At 32.0% G+C, this 24,172-nt stretch overlaps 1 long non-coding RNA gene and 1 other non-coding gene across 2 annotated transcripts in view; both read right to left on the bottom strand.

Moving 5' to 3' along the window:
* Window positions 1–1,889: 1,889 nt before the first annotated feature.
* LOC130663525 (uncharacterized) overlaps window positions 1,890–24,172 on the bottom strand; it is a 167,599-nt gene continuing 145,316 nt past the window's right edge. Inside the window, exon 5 of the long non-coding RNA XR_008989208.1 lies at window positions 1,890–3,063. This is a non-coding gene — a long non-coding RNA (uncharacterized LOC130663525). The remainder of the gene's footprint in view (window positions 3,064–24,172) is intronic.
* LOC130664300 (small nucleolar RNA U3) lies at window positions 17,871–18,084 on the bottom strand. The gene has a single exon (XR_008989341.1). It is a non-coding gene; the product is annotated as a small nucleolar RNA U3 (small nucleolar RNA).

The following is a 24,172-nucleotide window of genomic DNA, read 5'->3' as shown; positions in this document are numbered from 1 at the left end:
TTGTGTTCTGGTGTTTTGCACGGTGGTAAATGTATAGACAAGTACACCAGAGAAAGAATGAGTGAGTGAGAGGAGGCAAAGAGCAGAGAGATTGAGATGAAGTGAATAGAAAGAGAAAAGAGTGTATGGATGAGAGTTGTAGTAGAAATACCCAGCAGAAGAGCTAGCCCGGGCTCTCTCTGAGCCCTGGGCTCTCGGTTGGATCGTTGGTCGTTGCGTCTCTTGCATCGTTGCCGGGGGCTGACGTTCTCGAATAATGAACGACGTCGAAAGTACCGTCGGGTAACTATAGTTAGAGCGAGAGGGATTGAGATTGAGAGAACTGGGTAGATGTAGCCAACGTGGGAAATCTGCGGAAACTAGACCGAAAGGATTTTTTAATGTTCATTTTATCGCTGGTTGACGTATAAAAATAAAAATAAAAATATATGTATAAAGCTTTGTAAATGAATTTGGATCTGTGTTTGTTTTTAGTTTTTTTTCATCTAATCTTGTTTGTTTGCATTATTAATTTTTTTTAATTTAACTCGGGAAACTTTTTTTTAAGAAAAATAAATGTAGCTAATTTTTTTTGTACAAATTACTTTATTTATTGTATTAAAAAACAGTAAGACTAATTTTCAATTATTTAAAAAAAAATGTTTTTTAAATTTCGGGTGAAATGGAGTAGCCGAAATTTTTTTTTTTTCATATCTTTTGACTACATTTTACATGCATGCTGATTCATATGTAAATTTTAGTAAGGAATGTGATTTTTAATACAATTCAAGAGTAAAACGTCAAAAAAAATCAATTTTAAAAAATTATTCCCATGCGCGTCAAATTGCTTACAAATTATTGTGTAAGTAATGAATTGCAATTTAAAATCATTTTAAAATATAAAATTTGTTTACAATCACAATTTTTAGGTACTCCTTCCACCATAGAAGTCCTTAATAATAACCGAAATTAATTTATATTTGACTCTATCACACAGAAAAAAACGAATCGTCAAAGTGTAAAAAAAAGTGCATGTGTTAAAATTCTGAGTGTTGAATTTTTAACACTTTCGTGTCAATTTAACACACAGTATTTATCTTGTTTGAACTGACGCAACCGATTGATTTTTTAACACACAAAAATGTTACTTTATACGAAAGTACACGGAGGGAAATGTCAACCAAATATGGAGAGTATCATACGTAAAAGCCCCCAGTATACTGTTAAATTAACACACAAAATATGTTAAAAATAATCTCGATCATCACAAAAGAATTTTTCGAAAATTTGATACTGCTAACACATACGTGTGTAACTTTTTTAACACTTACGATATGTTAAAATAACATAAATAAGTGTAAAACGTTCGATTTACTAACGATATGTGTTGATTTTGACGAATCCTTTTTTACTGTGTAGTATCTAGCATCACTACACTGTAAAAAATCGAGAATGACTACAAATTTTATTTAAAATTCACTCCGAAAGAGATGAAATATATAAAAAATCATCCACTTCACGAAAAATCCCCTTCGGAGTAAATTTCTTTCCAAAGGAGAGAATAAATTAAAAACCATCTACTCCACGTTTGCCCCGCAAATTTTTTACTGCAGTAAAAACGTTCTCCGGAAATTCGAAATAAAAATTTTTTCATAATTAAACATTAAATTCCATTATCATTATAACAATAATGCAGTCATAATTATGCTTATGATCACATCATAATGAATTTAATTAAAGTTCCGCCTGCTTACATTATACAAGTATGATTTAATTTTAACAACTTGATGTGTAATCTAACTTTAGCATAATATACACATATGCCCATCATTATTATTATTGTTATTAATATTATTAATATTCCAATTAGACCCTCAATAATATGAGATGCTCTAATTAATACATCCGAGTTAAAATCATTATCATCTAAAAATAAATAAATATACACAGGGCGGGTACTTGAATGAAAAGTCTACAAGAGCTTTGATTAAAATATCTCAAGAGATCATTTCATTTATTTTCTTTTTCTTCCATCAAGCAAAGACTTAAATATACCTTTATAAATATAATATACAAATTAGATGAAATAAAATAAATGTGATCTTTAAATATATGTATATATAAATAACTAAATATATTTAATAATGTATAGTAAAGATACATATTTACGGGAATGGTGAATGAAAATGTGCGTGCATACCTGCGGTCTCATACCACCCAGGTGTTGTAAGTGTCGGTACGTAACGCCTGAGTGCGTTGCAACAGGACGAGCCGAGTAACTGAGGAATGAGTGAGTGAGTAAGTAAGTAAGTAAACGTTCTTATTCTTACTCTTATAACGATTTCGTAGATAATTACGGTGGTGTGAAGTGAATAAATATGTATATAAATGTAAGTAAGGGCTTATGGCGACCTCACACGTTTGGTTTTAATAAAAAACGACTTCATCTTATTTTTAAATGGATAGATTATTAAGCAAAAAATTTTATGGTATAATAGACTGGTTAATTTTACGTATTTATTTATGAATAGTAGTACAAGTTACGGCGGGTATTATAAATTATAAGTCTAGTTTAACCCTCAAACTATTCCATCTTGTCGCAAGTAGAGCTCCCTTAATGCATTATATGCTAGTTTCGACGTGATTTTAACTATGTGTCCGAGAGTAATAAATTTAGATTAAATTTAATAAATTATTTTACCTTAACACTGTCTTGGTACGGTACAAAATGCCCGACAGTAAAATATCTGCAAAACAAAATAATTATGTCATAAAATTATAGTGCTAGTGGTCTAAATACGGTACTCATATTGGTTTAAATAATAGTGACTTAACTTAAGTAACCGAAAAATTTTAATCCCTTAAATCATACCGGATGCCATTTTGAAATTTTTTTGAAATTTTCCCACTTGAAACATACTGTGAAAAATTTTTGGTGTGAAAATGGTCCTCGAAGACTTGACACGGTCTGCTCAGTATGAATCGACGGTGTGAAATGTCAACCGGAGTACTTCTAAGACGGTATGAGTGTTTTCTTTTACACGGTTCGGTGTTAATAGCTCAAATACTGTCCGATAATGTAGCCTGTAATTAAAAATTACCGATTAATATATAGGTTTCAGCACTAGTATGTTATTATTATTATTATTGATGTTGATTATTTTAAAATCGAAATTAAATGCTTAGTGTTGGAGTAATTGAGAGTTTTAAATAAATAATTTAAACATTTACACCATTAGTGGTGTGAACGTAAAACTTTTAACACCAAATCATTCACACCGGGCGGCGGACTCAAAATTTTATACAGTGCAGGACTAGCCGGGTTATCTGCCGTCAATTGAGACCTTCAACATTCCCACGAAAAATTCACCCTTCATCTTTCAGAATGAAGGTCTTTTTTGGAAAACTTACGGAACCAAAACCAAAGAATCAGTGAAAAGTACTTCAATCAGTGCATAAATATTCCCAAGTATATCACTGATTCAATTAGTGATATATTTAGGACTGATTTGCAGTGAATATTTACTGATTGGTGATATTTTTCACTGATTCATTTTAAGAGAGTGATTTTTTTCAAGTATTAAAATTTAAAAAAATCCCGCGTATTTAAGTGAAAGAAAATTTTTTACGGTTTTTTTTAAAGAAAACTCAAAAACTCTCTTGAAGATTTTTTGTGGAGGTCAGAAAAATATTCTAGAATTTATTCAAAAAGAAATTTTCAAAACTAGTGATCATTTTTTCAGGGTGGGGTCAAAATGTCATCTTATGATGCATACGTCATTTTACAGACGAGTGTCAGTTAAGAGGTAAAATGAATATTTAATAGATTTAATTTTATACTCAAGAAGTCACAGTGATTAGGAAAAGGTTTTAAGTGCAATTATTAAAAGAGTATCCATTAATAATTATAAAAGTTTAATTACAGCCTGAATATTTTTCTCGGAAACAATAAATCTGAAAATGAAGCTCATAAAGACGGTTAAATAGTATAAAGCGGGGGACATATTAAGTTGTAGTTGTTGTTGTTGTGTATTTAACTTTATTTAGTTGATTGTTTTTTTGTTTTCAAGTACGATAAAACAAAACTACAGCAAGTACAATAAGTAGAGAGTAGTGTAGTAGGTATACTGTTAGAAGGAATGTTAATGGCGTCGCAGATGTTGGTGATATTAAACGCCTCCTGGCTGTGTTCATACAACACCCAACGAATTGGAGTAAAATCGTTTTCGTATCCCGCCAAGCGTGTTGTTCACGGTGTCTTGAGTTCTTTGGAGCTTACAAACCATCTCACGAGAGCTTCACTGCGGCGTTTTAAAATAAAACGTGTGAAGAAGATGAGGTAGAAAAAGTAAGAGAAGAAAGGATAAAAATAAAAAATTTAAAATACCAAGATGTACATCACAATGATGAGAGCTTTCGTTAAAAGGTTCGACGTTCATTATCCCAGTCGTGGGTTCAAATAAAAATGGGGTTGAGTTGAATCCTTACTGATTATTTGAACCGTGTGCATATTTTTAAAAAAGAAGGAAATCGTTCTCGTCTTTTCACCTCCTGGATGCGCTTCTTTGCAAAAAAATTCCTTTAATCTCAATACGTCATATATTCCTTCATACTTTTTACATATAAAATGCGCTGTATTCATTTTTAAAATTATCACAGACACGATTAAATTCAAATATTTAAAAAGAACCAAATTTCGACATTGGCCAGTTACATGCTCGCATGTTCAAATGTCAGCCCCGCGTAAATGAATTTAAATTCAAAAATTTTTACAGCAGTTGCTACTTTGTACGGCTTTTAAAAAATTCTCACTGTAATGCCTCATAAATTTTTATTAACATTTAATGACATCACGCGTTCAGGGTACGAAATCTTGACTTTATTACACTGTTTATGTTTTCATATTTAGCGTAAAGATAAGAAAATATTATAAATAGGCAGAGAAAAAAAAAGTAAATATAATGTTCTTTATTTGATATTAAAGTATATGCTTAAAATACTACTTATAACAGGTATATGTTCAGCTGTTACTGCAGCGCTCGCAGCAATAATAATCCTTCGCGCGTAATGTAATATGCGTGCAGGCCATATCCAACGCGGCATATGGCTCAACATGCGGGCTCTTGGGAATATTGAGAGAACACTTTTGGCTAGAAACTACTACTAGTTAACTGTCTGACTAAACTTTAGATAACTATATCTGTATACTTTATTGCATACTTACGAACAACTTTCTATACACACATTAGTATATCTATATACATATTTGTATAAGTATATACATCTATACATATACATAAGACATAAACACGGACATAGAAAGTGTTACAGAAATTACTTAAAAGTTATGCCTATGCCTGGAAAATAAACATTTTTACATTTTAATCTACTGGTAAAGTTATTAAACTGTTGACAAGTTCATTATCATAGTAACTAATATTTAGACACTTTGACAGTATAACTTTTGATGTTTAAAGGCTTATAATGACGATGATGGGCATCAGCAAGGGACGAATAATAACATAAATTAAACCCGGAGTACGGTAAATGTAAAAACAATTTTAATTACTGCAATTGGAGTGAGGTCATGGGGATTCCCGCGGTATGGTAACCCTTTTACGACAGTATCGATTTTTGAGTACTGTATATATCTATATATAAATGAATGTATGTGGGTATAGAGGATGAGAAACGAAAAGGTTAAGCTGGTTGTGAGCATATAAAATTTCTTGGAAATTAAAGCCGACGGTAGGATCCAGCGATTGAATCGGCGAAATGGCACGCCGCGAACAAGTACACGTAATTAGATGCCCTATCTTTTGGCTAATTAAGTGAGTTTTAAGTTGACTAATTAGGCCATCTGAGCGAAGCACCAGTGGAATACACGGCTATATATATGTATTACTCTCTTTAATTCTGTCGCGCGACCGCGAGTTCACGTTTATTGGTATAGGAGGCAAGACGCGGATCTTCTTTTCTTATATTTCTTTTGATCATGATAACGTCTCTCGTTTGCCTGGCTCTCAACAACAACCCTTTTGTGTGTACCGTAGGATTGAAAGGATCTTTTAACCCCTTGACTGAGAAGAATAAGAAGACGATGGAGGATGAAGCTGAGCATGACCATCATTCTCGTGTTCTGATAATCTACAAACTGTGTACATGCAGAAAAATAAATTCAAATTAAAATTTAACTTTAGATTTATTTTTTCCTATTTAGTTTTATTAACCCAATTAATTATCAATCATTTTAAATATTTTTTCCAACTCGTTCTCTGTAATTAATTATTTCTACGGACATGGTTTCGCGCGTAATTATTTAAAACTGATTACACTTTTAATTAATTTAAATTTCCAAGAAAATATTTTACTATTGATGTATTTTTTTAATAGAAATCTGTTTGATTTTAAGCAAGAATCCGATTTCAGATCAGATCCTCATTTAAGCTTTTGGACTTTAAGCTCATTAGACCGGAAGATTCAGGTTCTGGAAGGTGTAGAGAATCTAAAATTACTCTACTAACAACCTTAAACGATTAAATCTGTCTACTAGAAAGCCGCTCAGCCACCGAAACTGGTCGAACCACGATTTTAGTCCGGACTTGTTTTAAAGCCGATAGTTATTAGCTTTTGGGTTTCAAACTCATTAGACCATTCGATTTTTAAAGGTCAGTTGTCAGTTTAACTGATTTTTTTCAATACACCAGAAGCCTAAAATCTTTTATTACATAAATCTGACATTGCAAAAATTTTATGACAAATAAACACCATTTAATTTCCAAACAAATCACTTGTTGTAAGTACACTGATTTCGATGCTACAACGAAATAATTATTCTGTGTATTGGCTCGATAGCTCGGGTATTGGAAACCGATAACAGTAAATTAATTGTAAAGACTTGGAGTGTTAATAATTTACTGCAAATAAATAAATGTTTTATTTATTAACCTATTTCGGATAATCGTGAGTTAATGTTATATATTTTATCCACTTGGGGATATCAAAGACGTTAAAAATGCAAATTACTCTAGTAGAAGGAGCAATAGTGGGGTATATATATTTATATATTAACTTTGATAGAAAGAAAAGACTAAGAAAGAAAGAGAGATCAAAGAAGAATAGTCAGCTAAATGGTAAGGAGTCCAGAATAATGTACAATGTAATGTACTTGTGTCTTGCCAAGTCGGTGCCTCGTTAGTAACACTTCTAATTCAACACTCGACATTAATATACTGACCCGAATACCATTAGCTGATGAAGCGACTTTTTTTCTACCCCTTTAAAAGTTATTTTCCTGCTGCGTCAGCATTCAAATATGTTTTGTATTTCTTCTGTTTGAATATTTTTTACCTCGGCTAATATATAACTCCGAAAAAATAATGACATTGTCATTTACTGCGTAATTTATCAAATTTTTTATTTTTATTTATACTTTTTCTTTTTGTTACGTGTAAGTACATTTTGAATTTTCTTGTATCACTGGCGATGCTTACTCTTAGCTACTTACTGCTCTTTTATTCTTCTACTTCTTGTCCGTGACATGACGATATGAGTTGTGTTTTGTGTGCTGTTACTAGCAGTGTGTGGTAAAAGAGCCGCAATGTCTGTACGTGAGAGTCGTTCTTCTTCATACAGTACACAGTATAGTAGGTACTTGATCGTCACTGCGGTCGTTACCCGGGTTTTTGCGGCAACTCAAATGAGCCGTCAAATGACTAGAACCCGGTGTGGCGTCCAAGGCAGACTTTAACCATTTGTTGCCACCGACTTTCTTTGCACGCTTCAATCGAGACCGTTTAAAACTCTTTTGCCTCCTTTAATCTTCGTATTTTACTTTTTACACTCCTATTTTTATATATTTCTTCATTTCTTTTTTCATCATCTCTAATAGTCTGTTTGATGATTTCATACAACAGGGATCTAAATGCACATCATTTATTTATCGCTGAGAAAAATCATAAATGATCATCATTTTTATCCCGAAAACTGACTGCCAGTGAATTAATTTGTCAGAGTAAAGAAGTCTGACACTTGAAGTGACACAATTTTATTCTGAATTTTGTTCAAAGAGTTTTTTCTGATGAAGGCTTTCAGCGATGAATCCCAGGGCTTTTTTTTTCTTTCAAACGTAAAATTTATTTGGGCCTGGGCTTGACTGGGTACAAATTATATTAGTTTGGGAAAGACTTGAACTGTTGGACATATAAATCGCGATCACTTTCGTGACATCATTAAATTCTTTCTTGATTTCTTGTATGACAAATTATTTTTTTTATCCTGTTATTAAGGGTCGTTTTAGTAATTAAAAATTTTTATTCAATATTACACTGAAAAAAAGATTTATTTGAGCCAAAGATATCGTATATTTGGATATGGCCAAATAAATATTTAATTATAAGAAAGATATGATATATTTGAGTAATTTAGTTTGGTAAAATAAGTGATTTATTTGTGGTAAAGAAATGATTCAATTGCTGCAAATAAATATGTGCTTCAAATATATATCAAATATCGCTAAATTTTCCATTAATTGTCAAAAATTTCATATCTTTACCACAAATGTATCATTTAATTACCACAAATAAATAATATATTTCAGTAAAATTAAAAAATTATTTGAATCAACTGTCATATTTAGTTGTATCAAATATATTTATTTGTCATTTAGAAATATTTAAAAAAAAAGCCACAAATAAATTGATTTACTTGGGACAAATATTTCTTTTTTTCAGTGTAATAGTAGAAAGACCCGGCAATTATAGATATGGGGGGTAAAATGGGGCACCTGTAATTTTTTTTTTTAATATTTTGTTATGCCCATACCGTAATATGTACTTTCATTATTATAATTTTGGCTGACAGTGATGTTCTTACGCCTGCACTTAGTCGAAGCACAACTTCATCTTTATTTTTTCTCACGGCGTAAAAATACCACTGTTCAATGCCCATACGAAAAAAATATATATCCGGATATATCCGGGCCAATCTGCATATAAACGACATATATAAAAATGTATGTCTCATATATGCAGATTGGCCCGGATATATCCGGGATATATCCGGATATATATTTTTTTCGTATGGGTGATAAAGGTTCGCTGACGAATAATCGTCAGACGTTCGCTTAACTTATGATATGAAACATCTATTACAATTATTTAGTATAATCTTAGCAACTTTGTACTTATGAATTAATTATACTATTCTCAATGTGGTATCATTACTGAATTTTTAATTCTCAAACCGAATGGAATCTAAACAATAAGATTTTTATATTAAATATTGTACGACTATCAATAAACAACTGTGTTGAGATGATAGGAAGTGAAGTGTATTACTCGTTTAATTATTTGAAAACTCCTGGCATAACAATTTTAAAATTTTAATTTCATTTCTTAAATAATTTTTAGCGGTCTGAAGAATTTAAATTGTAGATCATATTTCTTAAAAATTTACATGTGAATCACCAAGCTTGTAAAATTTTCTTAAAAGATATGAATAAAAAAAAAATTTCTGTTATTTTCTAGGCTTCCCCATATTGCTCGAAAATAAAAAAAATAAAATTTAATGGCAATTGAAAATTTGTCTTATTTATTTGAAATATAAGCGGCGAGAAAAAGTTTTAGCGTATCCAGGATCAAAAAAATGAATTTTTTTTAGCGTTTCCATTTCGCCTGCTTTCTCCTCAATATTAAAATATTTAAATTAGATTCATTAAAAAATAAGAATGTCGTTCTTTAGAAAATTTATAATAATATAAATATAAATTTATAATAACATAACCTGTAGAGTTAAAATTTCTTTTAATACTTTGGGTATTTTCAAAATAATATAATGATCTTGTTATTTTGTGATAAAATAATAATCGCTCGGATAAACAAACATAATAATAGAAATTGGCGAAATAAGTCAAGCATTTAAAATATATTTTAAATAAAATTATGATGAGAGTTTATATTAAAAAATTTATACTTAAATATTTTCTCAAGCTTATTTATATGATTTGATAAATATTCTCATTAAAATGAATATAATAAATAACTACAATAATATTGTCAGTACAGCGGAATATTAAAGTTGGAAACAACAAAGTACCGTAAGATATAATAATTATATCCGCGAAAACTTTAACAAACTCCCGTCTATTATGCCCGCATAAATTTCTACTTGAATAACAATAACAATAATATTGATAATTAAAATAAAATTGAATTACAAAAATAAAAATAAAATTTTTATAATAAATAAACAATAGAATAGAACATATTTATTACTTTAAATTCAATTTTACTGCTCTGTATACGATAAAAACGTCAAAAAAAATATGACGATCGTTGTACATGTGAATTCTTTTGTTTTTTATTATATATATTTTTTTTTAATACCAATATATCACACGGTGCAGCTGTCAGTCAGTCAATCAATACTTTTTTTGTCAATTTTATTACTCATTGACATATTGTACAATCACTCGTGTATCGCTGCCGTGTCTATGGCATTCACCAATTAATAACAATAGCAATTCTGTAAAAAACGTTTGAATAAAAAAAATATATATATATATAATGCGTCGAAACGTCAATTGGTGTTATGAATTTTTAACCAGTGATCCACTTCGGCGACAAATTTTTTTATGGATCTACAATTTCCTCATTACTTACACGACAGTAAGACTCATTTTTTTAATCATCTTTATTATATATTATCATATATCTTTGCTGATTATCTGTTCAAGTTCATAAGTTTAAAAAAAATGTAAGTTTAATTTTTAAATTAGGGGAGCGTGGGGTCGTCCCGGTCACTCAAATTTTGAAAAGTCTATCATATAATAGATTTTGAATTTAATTTAATTTTATACTCTCATTGAATTAGAGGTAATTAATGAGCCCTAATGTTAAAAATTAATTACTTATTAATAATAATTAATAAATAAAAAATTGATCGACTTTTGATCTAAAAATCAAGGAAATTATCATAAGGTTTTTATATATTTTACAAGAAGAAAAGAGTTTATAATTGATATGTATATAATCTATGGACATTTCTTAATCCATTTTAATTTTTATAAAAGTATAATTTTCAATCTTTTTTTTTTAAATTCAGTTTATTTTCTCAAAAATTAGTTGGGGTCGTACCGATCAAAGTTATGGGGTCACAACGGTCAATTCATTCACTTGTTTTTTTCGACTGACGATTCGTGTGTTTGTTTAATAAAAATATTAACCAATATCTTATTTAATAAGCAATTGATTAATTAAGGTAAGCTTTTTTAAAATTTAAGCGAAAAATTTTTTTGTTCATCAGGGGCATTTTCTTCTACAACATTTTTGTTAAAAAAGAGTTAAATGTTGTTAATTATTAATTTTACATTATTTTCTTTACTTCTTAAGTTTCAGTTGACCAAATAAAATTTTAATTTGATTAAATTTCAGCAATACGACTTTAGATTCTTAATTTTTTATTTGAAATTAACAGTGACCGGGATGACCCGCCAAATAACCGGTCAAACTTACAATTTTTTAAATTCATCAAATATTTCTATTTACTTTTATACTTTCATTTTTAAGTATATCTTTGGTTCTCTGGATTCCGCAGAATAAGATAATGTCCGTTTTATGATCTAATAAGGATAATTTGAAAAATTTTGAAGGTTTATTTCTTAGGTGACCGGGGCGACCCCACGCTCCCCTATTTATATTTTTATCATGAGTAATTTCTAATTATTATTTATCTTCATTCCAGAGTTCCTGTCTCAGTGTTTTATACAAAAGTTAAATCATGTTTTTTTAAAAATAAAATAATTCACTTTGTTTAAAATAATTAAATAATTTGTACAGAATTGTATAATAAAGTATACAAAATGTTAAAATATAACAAGAGGTCGGACGTTGGATGTTGATGAAGAGAAAAGAATAGTTACTATATATATATATTTATAAGTGGATATATTGTACTGTAAAATAATGATGGGTACGTCGCACATGATGGTGCATAGGGGAAGCAATGAGTAAAGCGCCGAATATAGGGTAACTGAGGATAATTATTTCCGTGGTCGCCCGAGCGTCCTATTTAGCCCATAAAATTTGCATATTCAGCACAAGAGTTACCACCCACTACTGTACTACAGTGTATATACTATACCAAGTATCCTACTCGGTTTAGCGTGTTTAAAAAGACATTACCCTCGGCCAACATCCTACGTAACGTTAAAATGACGCTTCTCTCATTCATCGTAAACTCTAGGGAACCTTTTCATTAGATAATTGGACCGCGAGTTACTAATTTATATAAACTATTATTTTTAAATGTCAATAACCCATTTTAAATATTTAAAATTAGCTAATTAATTAATTAAATGTTTAATAAAAATAATAATTTTAAATATTCACGTCTCATCGAGTTGTTTGTTCGCAAAATTAAAGTTTAAGAAAGAGAGAGTGCTGTTACTCTAATCTCATTTAATCAATAGTAAACCAACGACAAACGTTTAGTCGATGTCACCAGCAGAAAGACCGGTAACTTTAAACTACGTCGACTTCATCAGTGAGGAAACACTTGGTCGTTTATTTCAAACTCTACTCTATGTTTACCCTTTGTGTTGTTTACGTCTTTCTCATTTGCTCTCTATTCGCGCAGTTCCTTCGTCTTTAGATTTCGATTCGACACGCTATTGTATATCTATATCTATATCTATATCTATATAGTTTACTGTACACAGTACATAGTACCTAGTATTGGTCTATATAGTGGCTGTTGTAGAGATACCTCAAGTCCTCAATGCATTTACTGAATCCCCAGCAACCCTCGACACCCACTAGCACAGTCTGCAGCAATGCCATATATATACATTGCGCTTCGAGCTCTACGTGTCTATAACTCTTCAATTCGTCATCTATTTAACTCTTCTATTCCATTGGATTCGAAACTGGGGTAAACGTTTTCTAGGAAATTCGCTTATAGCTTCGCTTTGTTTCTATCAAGTACCAATCGCGTGTCATTCAACAAAAAATAACTTTCATCATCAAACAGTAATCCGTTCGATGGATTATAAATGCGAGTAGAAAAAAAAAATAGATATAGATATAGATGTAGATAAATAAAAATCAGCAGGTTTTTATCTCGTTAAATATTCACATTGTTAAAATATTTTCAGTAAATAAAATCCTCTTTGATAATATAAATTTGGACTTTGTTTTATCGACAGTAAACAGATGAGCAGAAAAAAGGATAATCATTGATTGATCTCGGGGAATAAAATAAACAAACAAACAAACAAAAAAAAAAATAAAAAAACAATAGATTGGCAGTGGAATGGAATACATGTATTGAACAAATATAAATGATCTGGGGAACAATATTTGAAACAATAGATGAAAAGCCGAATCGAAACGTCAGTGGCGTGATATCGACGTTAATTATAAAGGCTTGTACCTGAATATATATAGAGAATAATTGAGAGACGGCTGGTAGTACTGATGCTCGATGGTGGAGGTATTATTGAAGGTTTCAGAGGGGACTCGTGGATCGTGTACGGATGCACCGGCAGTAGCCAGCAGCAGTAGCAGCAGAATGACGCGGCGGCAGAGAAGAGCAAAGGGAGGATGGTAAAATGTTGACACTGACATGCGCTCGGTCGATTCGCTGGTCAGTCTAGTCGTCAGTCGACATTACGCACACACACACATACACACATACACACATTTCGTAGGGGGTGTACTGGTGCTGATGCTGGTGGTGGTGTTTTCATGCATATGCTAATCACATCTCTACGGAGTAGGTGGCCGTTCAATCCCTCAACTACTGCGATCCTCGTCGCCGACGTCGTAGTCATAGTCGTTGCCGTTGTCGTTCCTATACCCGTCTGTCTATTCTCTTTTACTCTCCTCGCGTCTCAAAGCTCCAGATGCTCTCAGCAATTCCTCTCTGCTTACATCAACTTATTCCTACTCCTCATTCTCATATAATATATTTTCACCCAACGATATTTTTATTTTTTTATTTTTTAAAATGCAAATTCATGTGTCAAGCGAATTATTATTTTGTTATTTAATATTTTCGTTAAATGAATAAATAAATAATTTAATAAAATCCTGCCTTTAATTATAATCACATTTAAATATTGCGGGCGGACGGTTGTAAAACGTCTGAGTGCCGATGGAAGATGCGAGATTCAATGACATTTAAGTATAGTTGAAGAAGCTCGTGTCCGTGTCCGTGTCTTTTGGTCGTCAACTTTTGATGTCGGAGTGGATGCTGCTGGCCGTTTCTGCTGGTTCGTTTGAATGCGTCTCGAATGATGTGAAGTGGACGACGAACGTCAACGATTCTTTTGTTCCGCGAATAAGAGAGACCGCGCGCTGTTTCCAGGACTCAACTCTGGTCGCCGGTCGTTGTTGCTGCACGGCGTACACTACACATAGCAATGTAGTCAGTCAATGCAGTCCGATTTCGATGCAATGCGATCCAAGAGTCGACGACTGAGAGACTGGGAAACGATGAGAGACGAAGAGCACAAGATAAGGAAAAATAAGAGAGAGGAGAAGAGAAGTGTACTTGATTTAAAGCCAGTACGATATCTCTGGCGAATCGCACCGAGGCTTAACGAGCGCTACCCCACATGTACGCATGTCGTTCGTTACGGTTTTACTTTATTTCCTTCTCACAAATGTCCATGTATATTTTATATATATACACATATATATGTAGGGAAGATTTGGTCAAAATAGGGACGACGTCCCTTAAATTATATATTTTTTATTCAACTTTAATGCGCTAGACTTTTTTACTTTTCGCTTATAAAAAAAGGAGACAAATTTCCAATTGTCCGATTCGGAGTTTAAATATTTAAATAAATTTCCCTTTGGAGTGAATTTCATTCTGAGCGGATTAAAGAAAAAAAAACATCATTTGCTCCGCATTTACTCCGAATTTGATCCGCTGTCACTTTGAAAATTGTTACAGTGCACGTAGATTTTTTTTTATAATCTGAGTGACATTAAATTCCGAGAACTTTTAAGGAGGTTCGATACCAATTTTCGAAATAATAGCAAAATTCTGAAATTTTTTTTATCGAAAGAGTTATAAAAAAAAGGATCACTGTTAAAATTACAAATCGATTCATTACACCGTTTTCGAGAAATAAATTTTCAAAATTCGTTCTTATACACTGGCGTAAATGGGAATCATTTTTCAAAGTGCTATAGTTTTTGGTACAATAATACCATCACTAAAAATTATTTAGTATCAAATAATTAAACATTTCTGAACACATAAATATTTTTTCTAAGTTTAATCATGGGCTTTTTATTAAATTATTAATGAAATAAGAGGCGAACTTTAGTTAATGACGTCACATGTGTCGTGAAGCTAAGAAACAACGGCAACAGCATAAAATGACCCAACCGCGGGAAATTTGAATAACTAATAAGCTTTTAGCACCTTAAGGCTGGACAATTATTATATGCATATTTGTAAGGGCCCGCGGCAAAATATCTAGCCTCAATCCAGCCTCACTGAGTAAAAAAAAATATTTTGAGTCTCATATGGTGATAAAAGAGCCTCAAATAGTACTAATCGAATTTAAATTACATAGTCGAGTAGTAGGTTCATTTGGGGCTCATCGAGGCTTCTTGAGTATCTTGGAGAATCATTTGAGGCTCAAAATGCTTTTTTTACTCAGTGAGGCTAGATTGAAGCTAGATATTTTGATCCGGGGGCTAGTTGGTCATTCAACATGTCAATGTTTAGTTGACTTTATGTCATCTCTGGTTCTCTCATGGAGATATAATGCTAGTTGAATGTATTCAGTGTCATCTACATTACGTCTTGCTGGTGTTAAACGTCATGGGAAATGCCAAGGGACTTTACGATATTCTAGTTGACCTAAGGAGATGTAATATCTTAGTTTTAGTGTCTATATACGGTTTCGCGTGTGTGCGTGTGGATTTAAGAGGGTGTTGATTCAGTTGATGCTGATGTTGATGTACAGGATGTCTGATGTGCTGGATGTTAGGGCCAAGGACTAGGGTGCGAAAGATGTTAAGAAAATGAAAATGTTATAAATATATTGATGTTTGTAGTAAACATATTTATATATATATATATATATATATATAAAGACGGAACGTGAAAAAAGTGAATTGAGACGGAAGAAAAAATAAAAAAGTTTGTTGCGGGTGATAGAGATGAGCTGAGGGTAGAGTCGGGAGCTGAGTGGGAAGAAAAAGATAAAAGAAAAAGAAAAGTTTAAATGCAGAGTTGAGAGAACTGCTGCTACGGGACTTAAATATATTTTCGCGGTTCGTTTATTATTCGGTCTGCGACAATCATGCGCCTGGAATATTCCGGCGGGATTGCTACTCTGATATCTTGCTGGAAAATAAGGTTACGTATCTTCCTGTGAGCAATCATCGGTAAAATGTCTTTATTTTACAAATAAAATAAAACATAACATCTGAATTAATTAGTCTAGTCACTAAATATTGATTTGAAGCTGCATTTTTGTCAAACTTTTTTTTTAAATACCGAACCGCTCTGGTCATATTTGGCGTTATAATTTTTATTTTTATAATCCGATAAAATTATTCCGCGGATATTCAATATGCTTTGGAATATGTATTCCGTGCTTTGGAACATGTTTTACAATTTATATAAATACTATTAATAAAATCTGTATGCATCGAATATGGAAAATAATTTAAACAAAATATTTCACTTCGACTATTTATACATGTATAAAATCCGAAGTACATTTTTTATTTTAAAATATATATATTGGACAAGATTATTGACTTTTGGTTTTATTTAAATTATCTGTTCTATATTATAAAGAAAATAAGGAAAATTTTGTTCCCGCCATATCTATATGATGGAATTAGTTAATGTTATTGAAATTGGTATCATTGGATTAGGTCTTGACTAAAATTTGTGCCTTTTCATAGTTTAAACTCTTTTTAATTTTCAAGTACTAGGGTACATGTTTCGCGCGCAAGGGCGTGCGTGTCGTTTTTCATATATTTATTTTAATGTATATATTCGTGTCGTTTGTATATATTTTTTTGCTTTCGACCAATCACGTTACGGATAATTTGGCTTCATATATATTTCATCTAAATTTTATTATAGGATTGAGATAAATACATTTGTCTATATCATTCGAATTACATTTAAATTACGCGAGAAAAAAGACGATCGTATTTATTTTCTTTAAATAAATTAATACTTTAATTATTTTGTCACTAAATATGACTGAATATATAGCTATAGTATTTATATCGCGTTACTTATTCCAAAATGACAGATTTTTATACTCCCTTTTGGTTTTAGAAAGCTTCTCAAAAAAGGATTCATTGACCGCTAGTAAAAAATCTTTACTCGGTTAAAGAAAATTTTTACTTACCCCAAGAAATTTTTTGCATTGTGAATTTAAACCAATAATTTATTTAGAACTAAAAAAAATTACTTGGTGCAAGGAATTATTTCTGGGCCAAAAAAATCTTTTCTCGCCCCAAGACAATTTTTGTATTTAATTGATAATGCATAAAATTTCTTGGTGCAAATTAAAATTTTTTTCGGCAAAAATTTTTTTCTGCGTAGTTTATAAATTTAGGAGTGATATTTGGATAATCACGTGGAGACTGCAGGCTGCTCGTAATATTTAAAACTACGAAAAATAACTGAAAAAAAAAAAAATGACTTTTTATTTCATTGGTCAATTTATTCTACTCTAAAATAGTTTATTAAATAAATTAAAAGTAGTTGAAATTAATTGTGAAGTATGAATAAGTACGAATTTTCAGTTTCTAACTATAAAACTGTTGTATATTAAATTTTGGTGACAAAACCAATCCTACTTTTAAGTCAGACTCAGAAAATTAATTTGTAATTCAATAACCACTCAGAATATCCATTTCCCATGCCCTTCGAACCGAAGTTCGAAGAGTGAACGATCATCGATGACTGAGTTTCAGCTACGAGCTAAAACTCAGTCTTCCTCACGCTCAGGGAAGAGGATTATTCCTCATCATCATGGCCGTATCGACTCAACTATAGAGTAGAGAGGACGTGAAGATATACTACAGAAATGATCCTGTGAAGTATGATCTTAATTATTCTTTCTCTTTCGATGGCTTATAACACCTATATGACAAGTATTGGACTAGGAAAAATAATTTCCCACTTTAGCCATCTAGCGGCCGGCCCGGAACTGTATAAATTCCATCAGTTATTTCTACAGACTGTGGCTGTGGAGGTTTCTACTTAGAGATGCGAGCGGTCTCGTCATTGACATTTTTTTGGGTCATGTGACGGTCACAGGACCGTCACATGACCGTTTATTAAAAGACGGACCAAGCAAGCGAAAATGCAGCCATCTAGTGAATGTCTAACAACTTAAAGCAAAATAACAGTTTGTTATTGCGAGTGAATTTGGAGTAATATAAGTATTTTCTTAATTAACCCTTTCGTTTAGTATTTTGTTATGTTACTAAACATTTTTAGCCATATCTATATGATAGAATAAGTTAATTCTATTAAATTTGGTATCATTAGAAAGTTCTCGACTTGAATTTGTGCCTTTTCATAGCTTAATCTCTTTTTTATTGTTAAGTATCGAGATGAATCAATTTATCTTTATCATTAAAATTACGTTTAAATTACGCGGGAAAAAATACGATCGTATTTATTTTCTTTAAATAAATTAATATTTTAAGAATTCTATCATTAAATATGACTGAATATAACTTATATATATATATATATATATATATATATATATATATATATATATATATATATATATATATATATATATATATATATATATATTTGATATATTTGAGAGAAAAGATTCTAGAATTAATTTTGGAGTATGGATTTTCATAAACAGTTAAATTTAAATTATATTCAATAAATTTGGTAGTAATACTCGAGCATTCACTTAGTGACTGAAGGTTGCTCGTAATATTTAAAACATAATGTATGTTAAATCAATATTTTAAATGTATAAGTCAGCTATTCATTCTTCAACACTAATAAAATGTAACTTTAACACATTTATTTACTTTAATTTAATACCAAACGTGTGTTAAATTAACATTTAATGTAAGTCAAAATAATTAAAATTGCGTCGATTCTTTAACCAAATACTTGTGATATCACTTGACACCTGATAGTTCGTTAAAACCACATTAACAAATGTACATTTAACATAATTTGTAAGTTAAATTTAACGAAAAAAAAAAGTTGACGAGTTTACACAAAAAAATTGTTAAATTTACAAGATTTTTGTGGTAATTCATTCAACACTCAACCTGTGTTATCATTTGACACAAGTATAATGTGTTAAATTAACACGAAAATTGAGTGGACTGTTTGGGACACGTGATTTGTGTTAAATTTAACACAAATTTTTCAACTGTAGTAGTGTTCAGGTTTAATAGTTAAAAAAATAAGTAGAGTCTTTCGAGAGATTGGTTTTGAATTGAACGCATTTATTTTCGATTACTTAGGCCTTCAATCGTGATAAGTAAAAATAAAATAATAATAATAATGATGATGAAGAAGTAGAAAAGTAAGAAAATTGCATTTGTTAAAAACATTGTTGATTTAATAAAAAAGTTTTTTAATATAATCTAGTCGACAATCAGACACACGGTAACTCGAGAACGTAAACGAAAATAAGTGAACATTGAGGGTTTGTATAGATATATAGGAAGAGGAAAAGGTAAAGGATGAGAAGAATGAGGAATAAGAGAATGAAAAGGTAAAACTCAGCTCGATGGGAGCACAATCTGCTTCTCTCTCTCGGTCTCTCTCATTGGTTTCTGTTATCGAGTAGTAGTAGGCCGCTCGTTCACGTCGTTTGACGGAAGCCGATGCATTCCGCGAGACATCACGACTGTCTCACCGATCTCCTGGTCACCCTTATTTATTGCCGCGCGAATCGAACGGCGAGCAAGTCCAAGACGAAGACGAGCAGCGAACGAACCGACGGACGGACGATTCAACGACTCTGCCTAACAGCAGCAACAACAACAACCGAGGGAACCACATAAGAGATTGACTGTACATACATATAAGAGCAAAGAGGACGAAAATAAAAGGATGAACCGGATCGATGAGCGTGTTTACTGAACGACGGCCCGCGCCAACATTTGGCATGTGTGTATTCAAATTCGTCTCTCGTCTTGCTTCATCCTCATCGGCGTCGTCGCCATCGTCGTCTACTTATATTTATTCTTATTGTACAGCAGTGCTCGATATCACCCAAGTAAACAGTCAAGAGTGCATCTGATCTGCAACATCTGACGTTTGTTAAATAAAAATTTATTTCGCTTGCATTCTCAAACTTTTGAGTCCGCTTTTTTACTCGTTTAAAAACTTACTTTTTATACTTATTTTATGACGAGGGTAATATTTGCCCAGAAATAGTTTTGAGTTAGAGGTATAGGCAATCAGAAAGAGAAATAAAAGAACGAAATCAAACGGCGTACGACAATAGTCCCACGGGACTACGAATCGACGAATGAGTATATTTTTAGAAGGTGCTGAGGCATGGAAATCCCGAGAGACGTAGTGGTTTATTTTATTTTTATTTTTTTTTTCTTCATTTTCTTCTTCTTCTTCTACCTCTTCTTCTTCGTCTTCCTTTATCAGAGAAGTAAAGAATGGCTGTAGTGAAGCGACATGTCTGAAGTCTCCAAAGGGTCGAGGATCCAAAATGAAATGTACGTATGCGTATAAATGTTCATACATATATGTATAACATATCTATGTGTGTGGGATATAAATGTGTAGTGTAAAGAAAAGAGAGAGAGAGAGAGAGAGATGATGATGTCGACCAATAGTTCATATGCCGGGTGTCGCTTCGTAGAACGTGACCCGCCCGACAATAGGACCCTTGCGTGCTCGAAAAATTCAAAGACGTGTGCATTTATTTCGCGGGCCACCTACAACACGAGATTGCACCCTTCGGTTCTTGTTCGTTCCCTCGTTCGTTTCTTTGGCTGCTTCGACTGGCATCGAGGTCGAGATGTCGAGAATTTCCCATTTTAAATTATCGTCTTCCCTCTTTACTTGCTTCTATACACACGGAAAAAACAGTTCTGTAAAAATGACAGAAAAGTCTGTAAAATTTACAGATGTTTATCTGTCAATTGAATTATGTAATTTTTACAGAACCAAAAATGTAATTTTTACATTGTGAGTTCTGTGAACCTAAATCTGTAATTTTTACATTTTGAGGCTGTAAAAGTTACATAGTGAAGTTGTGGAATTCACAGAAGTATTTATGTAAAAAATACAAAGCAAGTTATGCAAATACACTGTAAAAAATCTAGAGTTTTGCGTGCATATGTGTGTGTGTGTGTGTGTGTGTGTGTGTGTGTTTAGGTGTGTGCAGGTGCTTGTTTGCGTGTGTGCAAATGTGTGCGTGTGCGCAAATGTGTGTGTGTGTGTGTGTGTGTGTGTGTGTGTGCGTGCGTGCGTGTGTGCAAATGTGTGCAAATGTGTGTGCGTGTGTGCAAATGTGTGCGTGTGTGCAAATGTGTGCGCGTGTGAAAATGTGTGCGAATGTGTGTTCGTGTGTGCAAATGCGTGTGCGTGTGTGCAAATGTGTGTGCGTGTGTGCAAATGTGTGTGCGTGTGTGCACACACACGCATTTGCACACACGAACACACATTCGCACACATTTTCACACGCGCACACATTTGCACACACTCACACATTTGCACACACGCACAAATTTGCACACACGCACACATTTGCACACATGCACACACGCACGCACACGCACACATTTGCACATACGCACGCAAACACACACTCGCACACAAAACTCCGGAACTCCGAGTGGCGAAGTGAATGCGGAGTGAATTCGGATTTAATTTCAATCCGAATTCACCCCAGATTCACTCCAGATTTTTTACAGTGTACTCATGTAGATTTTACATAAACTATAAGTAAATATTACATAAAATAATATTGTATAATCTACAGAAAAAATATGCAATTTTTGCAGAATATCATCTGTTAATATTACATTATGTTATTTATAAAAATAACATTTATGACTTTGTCAAAATAACATATTTTATCTGTAAATTTTACAAATAATGTCATCAGTAAATTTTACAGATTTTTTTCTGTAACTTTTACAGAACTGTTTTTTCCGTGCATCTATATATATATACACATATATACCAATCCTTTGGAAAATCACGCCAAGTAAATAGGGGTAAAAATATATAAATATATAGAGATATAGATATTTATAAAAAAAAGGAAAGAAATGAGGAAATAGCACTAATATATAAAGGCGACTTTTTCCGTATATATAAACATATATATATGAATGTAAGTATATAAGTTAGATGGCATTCAAAACGTGCCGGATTGAATCCATCAGTCATCAGCATCACCCTCGATGATTGACTGTCGTGGTATAATATTTTATATAAAGAATATCACCCTTCTTATTCAACATTTTTATAATACTTGTAGTCGGAGTTATTGTTCGCAAAGAGTGTAGAAGAGAAAATCCGATTAAAACTTAATTCGAGAATAGTACTTGCTACGGAAATTACAGTAGAAGCGTCACAGTGCTATAATGTAGTGTAGTAGGTATATATATATATATATATATGTGTATGCAGAGTGGTTGTCGAGTTGAGTTGATGCCTGAGAGTCGAGACGAGATGAGAGTGAAAAGGGGCGCGTTCTACTGTGCGTTGCAGCATGTTTGATAACCCAATAATGATCAGTCGGGGGATCCTTTGATTTAGTGCTATTTCGCTGGTGCTGTGACACGCCGTCACAAGGTGACTGCGTTGTGAGTGCACAGAGGGGTACCGCTCCCATTAATTTACTAGAGACCATTAGCCAACTTGTGCGTGGCACTATCTAATACACAAACAAAATTATCCCTAACTCACCGGGCTTTTAGTTGCTATTTAGATTTTTTTAACAATGTTCCTTTACAATTCGTTGTTTTTTTTTTCACTTTTTATCAATGAATTATTGACTAAAAATTGATTTAGATTTAAACCGACCGACCATTTGTATGGAATGCCTTGAGGGTAAAAGGTTATCGGCCTTCGGAACTTTAGTTTTTAAGTACCTCGTCCGACAGTAACTTTGTCTTGGGTTAAACTAAAAGTTTACGCTGTTCCAATATCTCGAAATTAATTTTACCAAGTCCTGGAAAAAAATAATTCAAATCTCAGGGTCTAAATCCTGGATTTTATCCAGTTTACGGAGATCTTATTAAACTATTGAGATATTGTAACGAATATAGATCTTTGTTGGCTAAAGCTAAAAAGGCCGAATTATCGAAATGCAGAAATAAGAAATTTCATAAAATATCAATTAATTTATGGAGATTCCTATATTTCATTAATCGCAATATGAATACACCGAAAATAGGTACATAATTTTTAATATTTTTGGGTAGCCTATACACAGAAAAAAAGGATTTCTTGACATAAGGGAAATTTTTCATTATGAAATAAAGACAAAAATTTTGTTAGGATTTGAAAAAATTTATAATGCAAAAATTTTCTTAGAGAAAGTAAAAATTTTCTTGGGCCGAGTAAACATTTTTTGTACCAAGAAATTATTTTTTCGTGTAGTTATTTCTCGTTTTGAATTAATTGAAAAATGAATTAAATCGTGTATCCTTAACTACTCGTAACATGAAAATAAAAGTTAAAAAAAAAATAACGTGATATTCAAAAATAAATAATATATTTTTTCAGCGATTTTAATTAAGATAACGCGTTATTTAATTTATTTAAACAATGTAAATTAGATTAATTTAAAATTCAAGAATTGATAATATATTGGATTCTTTTACAGGTGATTTAACATTGGTTCTTTTTAGCACTATCTACCGCCAAGCATTATTGGAATCTGCGATTCAATTACAAGTTAAACGTTGTAAATCTGCATGAAGTATCGCAAGTTACCCTTGGCTATCTTGTATGCTTTTGCTCGTATTCTCATCCTATCTATTGTATTATATCGCTCTTTCTCTACTACATTCACATTCGAATACAATTATACGCGTATATATATACATTGTATATACATAGTCATGTGCACGGATTTCATGTAATCATCATCTTGCCTCGTTGCACTATCGATCTAACAATTCCATCACACCCCTAGAGTTGCTGTGGGGATGCGTGGTTTCTA

Source organism: Microplitis mediator, chromosome 2, assembly GCF_029852145.1.
Source record: "Microplitis mediator isolate UGA2020A chromosome 2, iyMicMedi2.1, whole genome shotgun sequence".
Classification (NCBI taxonomy): domain Eukaryota; kingdom Metazoa; phylum Arthropoda; class Insecta; order Hymenoptera; family Braconidae; genus Microplitis; species Microplitis mediator.
This window is presented reverse-complemented; position numbering and strand designations above follow the sequence as displayed.